This window comes from Ovis aries, chromosome 15 (genome assembly GCF_016772045.2).
Source record: "Ovis aries strain OAR_USU_Benz2616 breed Rambouillet chromosome 15, ARS-UI_Ramb_v3.0, whole genome shotgun sequence".
Lineage (NCBI taxonomy): Eukaryota > Metazoa > Chordata > Mammalia > Artiodactyla > Bovidae > Ovis > Ovis aries.
In genome coordinates this window covers 15,367,792-15,377,308 of record NC_056068.1, presented here as the reverse complement: position 1 = coordinate 15,377,308, position 9,517 = coordinate 15,367,792, and the positions used below count along the sequence as shown (strand labels likewise).

At 44.4% G+C, this 9,517-nt stretch overlaps 1 protein-coding gene across 2 annotated transcripts in view; it reads left to right on the top strand.

Annotated features, from left to right (window-relative positions):
- Positions 1-735: 735 nt before the first annotated feature.
- AMOTL1 (angiomotin like 1) overlaps positions 736-9,517 on the top strand; it is a 201,053-nt gene continuing 192,271 nt past the window's right edge. For both annotated transcript variants that reach the window (XM_060399259.1, XM_027979153.3), the window contains exon 1: positions 736-947. The gene's annotated coding sequence lies outside the window, so the exon portion shown is untranslated. The remainder of the gene's footprint in view (positions 948-9,517) is intronic.

Sequence of the window (9,517 nt, the reverse complement as noted above, 5' to 3'; positions counted from 1 at the left end):
ATAGCACATGGAACTCTGCTCAATGGTATGTGGCAGCCTGGATGGGAGGGGAGTTTGAAGGATAATGGATAAACGTATATGTATGGCTGAGTCCTTTCACTGTTCACCTGAAACTGTCACAACACAAAATAAAATTTTAAAAGAAAAGAAAAGAGAAATCAGAGGTCCTATCTTCTAGACCAAGTGTTACCACCATTTGTATTATTAACAAATTACCTTCGCTTCAGTTTTCCAGTGATAATTCAAAGTTCACATCAGTCTTAAAAAAAAGAAAGACTATCACCTTTCCTTTCTTACAGTGACTCATTCCTTTTGTTGAACTAGATACTTTCCCTCCTGAAAAGTCCAGGCCATCACCTATTTGTCACCTTTGTAGGCTCGCAAACTCACCAGCTCTGCAAACCTCTTAGCACGGTGATCGGTGATCGTTCCCAGCTTCTTACTGCCCCCCACCCGCATCCTGCTTGAAAGATTTTCCTTCTTCTCTCTCCCCTTCTTTCCCAAGAATTGCTACCTCTCGGAAGTTTAAATACCTGTTTTCCTTCCCTAGAGTGCTGGATTCTTGGGAGATAATAATATGACTCGGGGGGAAATAAGTGTGTGGTTTCCCTACCCCTGGTGCCAGTGAAGGCGACTCGTGCTTCCGGACTTTCTGAAACTTACTGAAAATGACGGGGCAAGTCAGATTCCAGCGATCCACCTTCTGAAGGCTGAGCATGTCTGGGCAGTGGCTGCATAATTTGGATGGAGTCATCGCTGGTGAGACAGAGTTGGCTCAGCCAGGCAGCATTCACTGTTCTTCTAAACACCACGGCACCGGGGATGAAGTCACCTTTCTTCTTTTAAAAGCAACAGATCTGCTCTATGAGTCCCTGTCACGTCTGCTGGAACTTGGTTTTTGGGTTGTTTTTTTTCCCCCACAGCCGGGCACCGAGACCTTCTCTCAGGTAAGGAAGCTCCTTTTTAGAGGGTTTCCATGCAAGAAAGCTTGATTTGAGGGGGAGCTTTTTAGGGCCTCTCTGGGTAAAGTTGGAGTCGGGTCAAAGGACATTCTGAATAAGGAGGGCAGTTGGTTCTCAGGCAGCTGGTCCCCACCTGGTGGTCTGGCAGGCCCTGAGCTGGGTGACCACTTAACTAGCACTGCAATGAGAGTTTAACCAGGGCTTGGTTTTGGGTGTCCTAACACAGGCACGGTGAATACAGCGAGGAAGCAACTACAAGTAGTCTCCTTGAGCTGGGAGACCCTATGCAATTTACCTTCCTAGCAACTGGCTTTGGATTTGGGGTAGAGGGTTTCATGATGAAAGTTCATGTGCGGAAAAGCAGTAGCTTCCTGGGGAGTCTTCATCTGCTCATTCACCCGCTTGAATGCTTCCCTTCTTCCTCTGTAGCAGGCACGAAGGCCCAGGCTCCCTGTCCTGACATGCAGGGGCCTCGTGTAAACAATGCCAGTGCTCTTTTGTGGGGCAGAAGCGTGCAAAAATGTCTTAGAGCCTGTCCATGCGAGTTTTAACCTATGAGGTGTGTGTGTGTGTGTATGTGTGTGTGTATGGCCAAGCTGTGGCCCTAGGGGCCGCTGAAACCTCCCTGCCACAATTTCTATGAGTTATGTGAGTCACTGCCACTGGTCGAATCATACTGCCCCTATGAGCTTTGGAAGTCTCAATAAAGACATCTTGGTGATGACAGAGGCCCCTACTGGGTGATAAATGGCTTTTGAGAGAGAGTTGAACCACAATAAAGTGAAAACATTGGGAACTGCAGAGTTGCTTTATGACCTGACGCAGAACCCTGCGTCACACAGGCTTCAGTGCTTTCATCCACAGCCTCTGAAGGAGACAAAGAATCTCACTGAGATAAGAGAGGCTTGTTTTGTTTTAAATGTAATTGCATTCTGGCTGCCAGTGCCAGCTTACACATTCACCTCAAACCTGGCACATCCAGAATCCCTCTTTGCCTGCAAGCTGCTTGCGCTCCCCCCAGCCCTGCGTCCCCCACCTCTGTGAAAAGCACCCGGCTGTCCGCAACAGATTTCTGGACTTCACCCTTGGCCCCTCCTTCGCCCTCACATTCCCACGTCTAGCTTGGCGGCACATCCCCTAGATTCTTCTTCCATGTTCTTTCTAGATCCATCCTCTCTCCCACTTCCACGACTACTTTCAGCCCTATCATCTTCTCCCTGAAATACGGAAATCTCCCATCCCGGCTTCCTCTCTCCAGCCTCGTTCTCCCGGAGCAGCCATAGCAGCGATTCTACAATGACTGATCAGCGCCTGCACAATCCAAATCATCACTAGTCTATTGATCTGTCTTCTAATAGTTTTCACACCTTCCCATCCCGCCACTCTTACCTTCGTCCATCCCATCAATGCTTTTTGCCTGAACTATTGTTAAGAGCTGCTTAGCTGACCTCTTGGACTCACTCCCTTCCTAGTGTAAGACACTTTAAGCATCTTGCTCTCCCAAGCTGTTTTTTTCCTTTTTAAACAGTAGAGTTTTTTTTTTTTAATTAATAACTTATTTTCACTTTTGGTTGCACCGGATCTTTGTGCTGCCCAAGGGCTCTCTCTGGTTGCGGTGAGCGGGGACTACTCTTCGTTGCAGCGTCCAGGCTTCTCATTGTGGCTTGTCTTGCAGCAGAGCACAAGCTCTAGGTGTTCAGGCCTCAGTCGTTGCACACGTGGGCTCAGTAGTTGTGGTGTGTGGTTGTAGGGCACGCGGGCTTCAGTATTTATGGCCTGCAGGCTCAGTAGTTGTAACACGCGGACTCAGTTGCTCTGCAGCGTATGCAATCTTTCTGGATCAGGGATCAAACCCATGTCCCCTGCACTGGCAGGCAGATTCTTATCCATTGTGCCACCAGGGAAGTCCTCTCCCAAGCTTTTTAAGGATGTTTCTTACAAGAGCAGAACTTGAAACAGCTATTAGTCTATCTGGGGTTTAAAAACATTAACATTTCTATGACTTTTGTGACTACTTCAAGGTGCGGGGGGCAAAGAGAAGTAGAGGGGAGATGGGAGTGGATATTTCAATGGGAAAGAACACGTAAAGCTCTGGCTTGGACCCATGCAGGTCTAGGTTGGAATCCTAGCTCCCTGCTTCCTAGTGTGGATTTGACCAAACTGGTTAAATTTTCTTGAGAGTCATTTTCCTCAACTGGGAAATGGAAATGATAATGCTTACTTCACTGGATGAATATGAGTTAAATGAGAACTGTTATGAAATACAGCCATTGAGAGCTTTTAGTTCTTTTCCTTCTTTCGTTATCCTTTAAGGTTTATAAGCTCCAATTATCATATCTCTTATAAGTAGCCATGTGTATGTGTATGTAGGATTATCTAGTTTGGGTAAGGTGGGGAGAAGGAATGGCAAAGAAAGACATGTGAACTCTGTCAAGGAATCTGCAGTTTACTCACAGAGGTAGAGCAAACGTACCTAGGATGAAAATATCAATGAAACAAGCAATCTACCATTGTTATGTGTACAGTCCCAGTTAAGCACGTAAGTGGGACGGGCTTGAGTAAACAGGTCTGTGAATACTGGCAGACAGAGTGTAAATAGATCTATATCAAGCAGCGTTAGATTTAGGCTCTTTGGGGACTTAAAGGTCACTGGCCTCTCTGATGTTGATGTAAAACTTTCCAGAAGGCTTTACACTTTCAGGGTGATTTAAGGAGATACAGATTAGAGTTAAAGTGTCTTTTCTCATTCATTCATTCATCAAACACTTGTTGAATGCCTATTCTGCGCTGGCTCCTCTATTATACAATTTCTTTGCTACTCTTCCATGGGACATGGGTAATTCTCCTCTTCTTGAATCAGGCATAGCCCTAGGGACTTGATGATCAACAGGATAAAAAGAAAGTGAACTATGGGAGCATCCAGATAGGTTCTCAGAAGCTTTGCAGCCTCATCCTGACTTTCTTGGCATATTCTAGGGGAAGCCAACCACCATATAAAATCATGTGCTGGTAACCTGGATCTCTGGGGGTTGGGGAATCCCCCTAATTTGCACTATTTACCAGTTTTCATGATATAAATATTCCATCCCACCATGGCTGATTTCAAACCACCAGAGTGACAGCACTGAAAGCAAGAGTTGGAAAGAAATACATTGAATCAATTCTTACAAGTTCGTAAAAGCCAGCCCCAGTGCGTGACTGCTGGTGACTCTGAGACCGTTACACCGTGAGAAAGCCCAAGCTAACTACATGGAGAGGCTCCATGGAGAGAAACCCAACCTGCTCCAGATTTTCCAGCCATCCACACTTAGGTTACAGGGAAAAAACTCTCAGATGACTCCAGACTCAGCCACTGTGTGACTACATTGTATAGGAGACCCTGAGGGGCAGCCTGTCAGCTCAGCCCACTCACCCCACCGCATCCTGAGAGATGTGACAATTCGTATCCTCTGAGTTTAGGGGTGTTTGTTACACAGCAAAAATAACTGGAACAAGGTGGCATGTATTCTTGCTAATGCAGAAGCCAGCCTAGATTAAGCCTCCAAGAGTGTTGGAGGTCTAGAGGGGTCTATCCAGAGAATTCTTTGTCCATGTGTAGTCTCAGGCCTCTGCCTGGAGAATCCCAGGGATGGGGGAGCCTGGTGGGCTGCCGTCTCTGGGGTCGCACAGAGTCGGACATTACTAAAGTGACTTGGCGGCGGCAGCAGCAGTCTCAGGCCTCAGATCACAAACGGAGAAAACATTTTGATTAAAAAGGCCTGAGAGGACTTCCCTGGTGGTCCAGTGGTTAAGAATCCACCTGCCAATGTAGGGGACATGGGTTCAATCCTTGATTTGAGAAGATTCCATATGCCACGGGACACCCAGGCCCATTCACCACAACTACTGAGCTTGTGTGCCCTAGAGCCTGTACTCTGCAGCAAGAGAAACCGCCGCAATGAGAAGCCCGTTTACTGCAACTAAGGAGTAACCCTTGCTCGCTGAAACTAGAGAAAACCCCTACGTAACAGTGAAGACCCAGGGAAGCCAAAAATAAATAAAATGAATAAAATAAAAATTCAGCATATTATTTTTTAAAAGCTTGCCAAAGAGACTCAATTACTTTATTACCTAGTTTTACCCTTATAGCCAAATCGGTGAAAGAACTCTGTCTCTCTCTCCTCTTGCCATCTGCCCCATCACTTCTGCATCTAACTCCACGCGTGCAAAGCTCTGCCGGAAGCGCTCCTTCACTTGCTCCATCCTTCACCTGGAATTTGCTGGGAGAAACAGGCAGAAAAACACGTGGAGTTGAGAAAATGCCCAGAACCCTGGGGGAAAGCACGTGAAACCCTTAGAAAAGAGCAACCAAGAGGAGGATTTAAAAACACGCTCTTGTCTGGACACAGGGATGAGGAGTCAAAGCACGGGCTTTGAAATCACATGACCTGGGTTCCAATCTGGATTCTGACATTTTCTACTTGGCTGACCTTGGAAAGCATCTAGACATCTCTCTTCTCAGTCTCTTTCTTTCTATTGAAGTACAGTAGTTGATTCATACTGTTGTGTTAGATAGACTCAAGTGTACAGCAAAGTGATTCAGTTATTTCAATATCTATATATGTATCTTCTTTTTCAGAATCTTTTCCATTATAGGTTATTATAAGATACTGAATATAGCTCCCTGTGTTATACAGTAGGACCTTATTGCTTATCTGGTTTATTATATATATAGTAGTGTGTATGTGTTAATCCCAAACTCCTGAATTATCCCTCCCTCATCCCCTTTGGCAGAGAAGGCAATGGCACCCCACTCCAGTACTCTTGCCTGGAAAATCTCATGGACAGAGGAGCCTGGTAGGCTGCAGTCCATGGGGTCGCCAAGAGTCGGACACGACTGAGCGACTTCACTTTCACTTTTCACTTTCATGCATTGGAGAAGGAAATGGCAAATCACTCCAGTGTTCTTGCCTGGAGAATCCCAGGAACAGGGGAGCCTGGTGGGCTGCCATCTATGGGGTCTCACAGAGTCGGACACAACTGAAGTGACTTAGCAGCAGCAGCAGCAGCATCATCCCCTTTGGTAACTGTAAATTTGTTCTCTACATCTGTGATTCTATTTCTGTTCTGTAAATAAGTTCATGTCCTTTTCTTAGTTTCCGCATGTAAGTGATATCATATGATATTTGTCTTTGTCTGTCTTACTTCACTCAGTATGATAATCTCTAAGTCTATTCATGTTGCTGTAAATGGCATTGCTTTGTTCTTTTTTATGGCTGTCTTTTCCGTTTCTTCATTTTTAAAAGCTGGATAATAATACCATCTCATAAAGGTCTCATGATGATTGACTGAGATGATGTTTAATACATAGTGCTGAATGAACAGCAGTCAACCCATCAGTAGTGATAGTATTGGAGTCCTATGGGTTACTGCTGTCACAAGTGCCAAAGCCACAGGCTCCCCACAAGACCAGAGACTGTCAACCAGCCACACCACAGATGGCCAGGAGAAGTGTTCAATGAGTACTCAGTACAGACCAACTATCTATATTCTGACTATTTAATCTACCACCAATGTTTTTTCTTATTTTCTCCCGAATGTATTTCCAAAGGCTTTAAAAGCATGACTGTGCATTACTTCTCCTGTGTCTTAAGCAATAAGCTAAAATCATATTTTCTTATTTTTCCATGAGTCATCTTCTGACCTTCTACTGCATAGAAGTTGAGCAGTTCAACAATCAATACATTTTAACTCATTATTCTAAGCATTCTATTTAATAAGTTTGGGTGACTTTGCAGGAATCCTGAGCCCAGGGTGCTACAGAAATGTCAAGACCATTTTGCAGATGCCATCACTTTGGTAGGGAAATCAGGGTGAAGGATAATATGATTCTTGAGAGCAAATGTGAGTGTTACGTTCTCCTGCTTTATTTATACTTTGTGAATGAAATGAAAAAGTGAAAGTGTTAGTTGCTCAGTCCTATCCAATGCTTTGCGACCCCATGAACTGTAGCCCACCAGGCCTCTCTGTCCATGGAATTCTCCAGGCAAGATTAGTAGACTGGGTTGGCATTCCCTTCTTCAGAGGATCTTCCCAACCCAGGAATCAAACCCAGTTCTCCTGCACTGCAGGCAGATTCTTTACAGTCTGAGACACCAGGTAAGCCCTAAGATTTACTAAAACCATAAACTATGAGTTGACATTAGGCAGACTTGTTTTGTTGAATTTGTGATTGGTCTAGTTATGTGGATCTTTTTTAATGAAGAATAATGCAAGAATTCTGACTATTTAAAGAAACACTAATCTGCGTTCAGTTCAGTTCAGTTGCTCAGTCATGTTCGACTCTTTGTGACCACATGGACTGCAGCACATCAGGCTTCCCTGTGCATCACCAGCTCCCAGAGCTTGCTCAAACTCATGGCCATTGAGTCAACAATGCCATCCAACCATCTCATCCTCTGTCATTCCCTTCTCCTGCCTTCCATCTTTCCCAGCATCAAGGTCTTTTCCAAGGAATCAGTTCTTCGAATCATGTGACCAAAGTATTGGACTTTCAGCTTCAGCATCAGTCCCTCCAATGAATATTCAAGACTGATTTCCTTTAGGATTGACTGGTTTGATGTCCTTACAGTCCAAGGGACTCTCAAAAGTCTTCTCCAACACCACAGTTTAAAAGCATCAATTCTTCAGTGCTCAGCTTTCTTTATAGTCCAACACTCACATCCAGACATGACTACTGGAATAACCATAGCTTTGACTAGATGGACCTTTGTTGGCAAAGTAATGTCTCTGCTTTTTAATATGCTGTTTAGTTTGGTCAAAGCTTTTCTTCCAAGGAGCAAGCCTCTTTTAATTTCATGGCTGCAGTCACCATCAACAGTGATTTTGGAGCCCAAGAAAATAAAGTCTGTCACTGTTCCCATTGTTTCCCCATCTATTTGCAATGAATTGATGGGACCAGATGCCATTATCTTCGTTTTTTGAATATTGAGTTTTAAGTGAGCTTTTTCACTCTCCTCTTTCACTTTCATCAAGAAGCTCTTCAGTTCCACTTTGCTTTCTGCCATAAGGGTGGTGTCATCTGCATATCTGAGGTTATTGATATTTCTCCAAGCGTTCTTGATTCCAGCTTACACTTCACCCAGCCTGGCATTTCTCATGATGTACTTTTGCATATGAAAGTTATGACCAGCCTAGATAGCATATTGAAAAGCGGAGACATTACTTTGCCAACAAAGGTCCATCTAGTCAAGGCTATGATTTTTCCAGTAGTCATGTCTGGGTATGAGAGTTGGACTATAAAGAAAGCTAAGTGCCGAAGAATTGATGCTTTTGAAGTGTGGTATTGGAGAAGACTCTTGAGAGTCCCTTGGACTGCAAGGAGATCCAACCAGTCCATCCTAAAGGAGATCAGTCCTGGGTGTTCATTGGAAGGACTGATGTTGAAGCTGAAATTCCAATACTTTGGCCACCTCATGCGAAGAGCTGACTCATTGGAAAAGACCCTCCTGATGCTGGGAGGGATTGGGGACAGGAGGAGAAGGGGATGACAGAGGATGAGATGGCTGGATAGCATCACCAACTCAATGGACATGAGTTTGAATGAACCCTGGGAGTTGGTGATGGACAGGGAGGCCTGGCATAGCTATGATTCATGGGGTCACAAAGAGTCGGACACGACTGAGCGACTGAACTGACTGACTGACTGACTCTGCATATAAGTTAAATAAGCAGGATGACAATATACAGCCTTGACATACTGCTTTCCCAATTTGGAACTAATCTGTTGTTCCATGTCCAGTTCTAACTGTTGCTTCTTGACTTGCATACAGATTTCTCAGGAGCCAGGTAAGGTGGTCTGATATTCCCATCTCTTGAAGAATTTTCCACAGTTTGTTGTGATTTATACAAAGGATTTGGCATAGTCAGTGAAGCAGAAGTAGATGTTTATCTGGAATTCTCTTGCTTTTTTGAAGATTCAACAGATGTTGACAATTTGATCTCGAATTCTTCTGCCGTTTCTAAATACAGCTTGAACATTTGGAAGTTAATGGTTCACATACTGTTGAAGGCTGGCTTGGAGAATTTCGAGCATTACTTTACTAGCGTGTGAGATGAGTGCAATTGTGCGGTAGTTTGAGCATTCTTTGGCATTGCTTTTCTTTGAGATTGGAGGAAAACTGACCTTTTTCAGGTCTATGGACACTGCTGAGTTTTCCCAATTTGCTGATATGTTGAGTGCAGCAATTTCACAGCATCATATTTTTAGGATTTGAAATAGATCAGCTGGAATTCCATTACCTCCACTAGCTTTGTTTGTAGTGATGCTTCCTAGGGCCCATTTGACTTCGCATTCCAGGATGTCTGGCTCTAGGTGAGTGATCACACCATCGTGGTTATCTGTGTCGTGAAGATCTATTCTGTATAGCTCTTCTATGTATTCTTGCCACCTCTTCTTAATATCTTCTGCTTCTGTTCTGTCAGTTCAGTTCAGTTCAGTTCAGTTCAGTTCAGTCGCTTAGTCGTGTCCGACTCTTTGTGACCCCATGAATTGCAGCATGCCAGGCCTCCCTGCC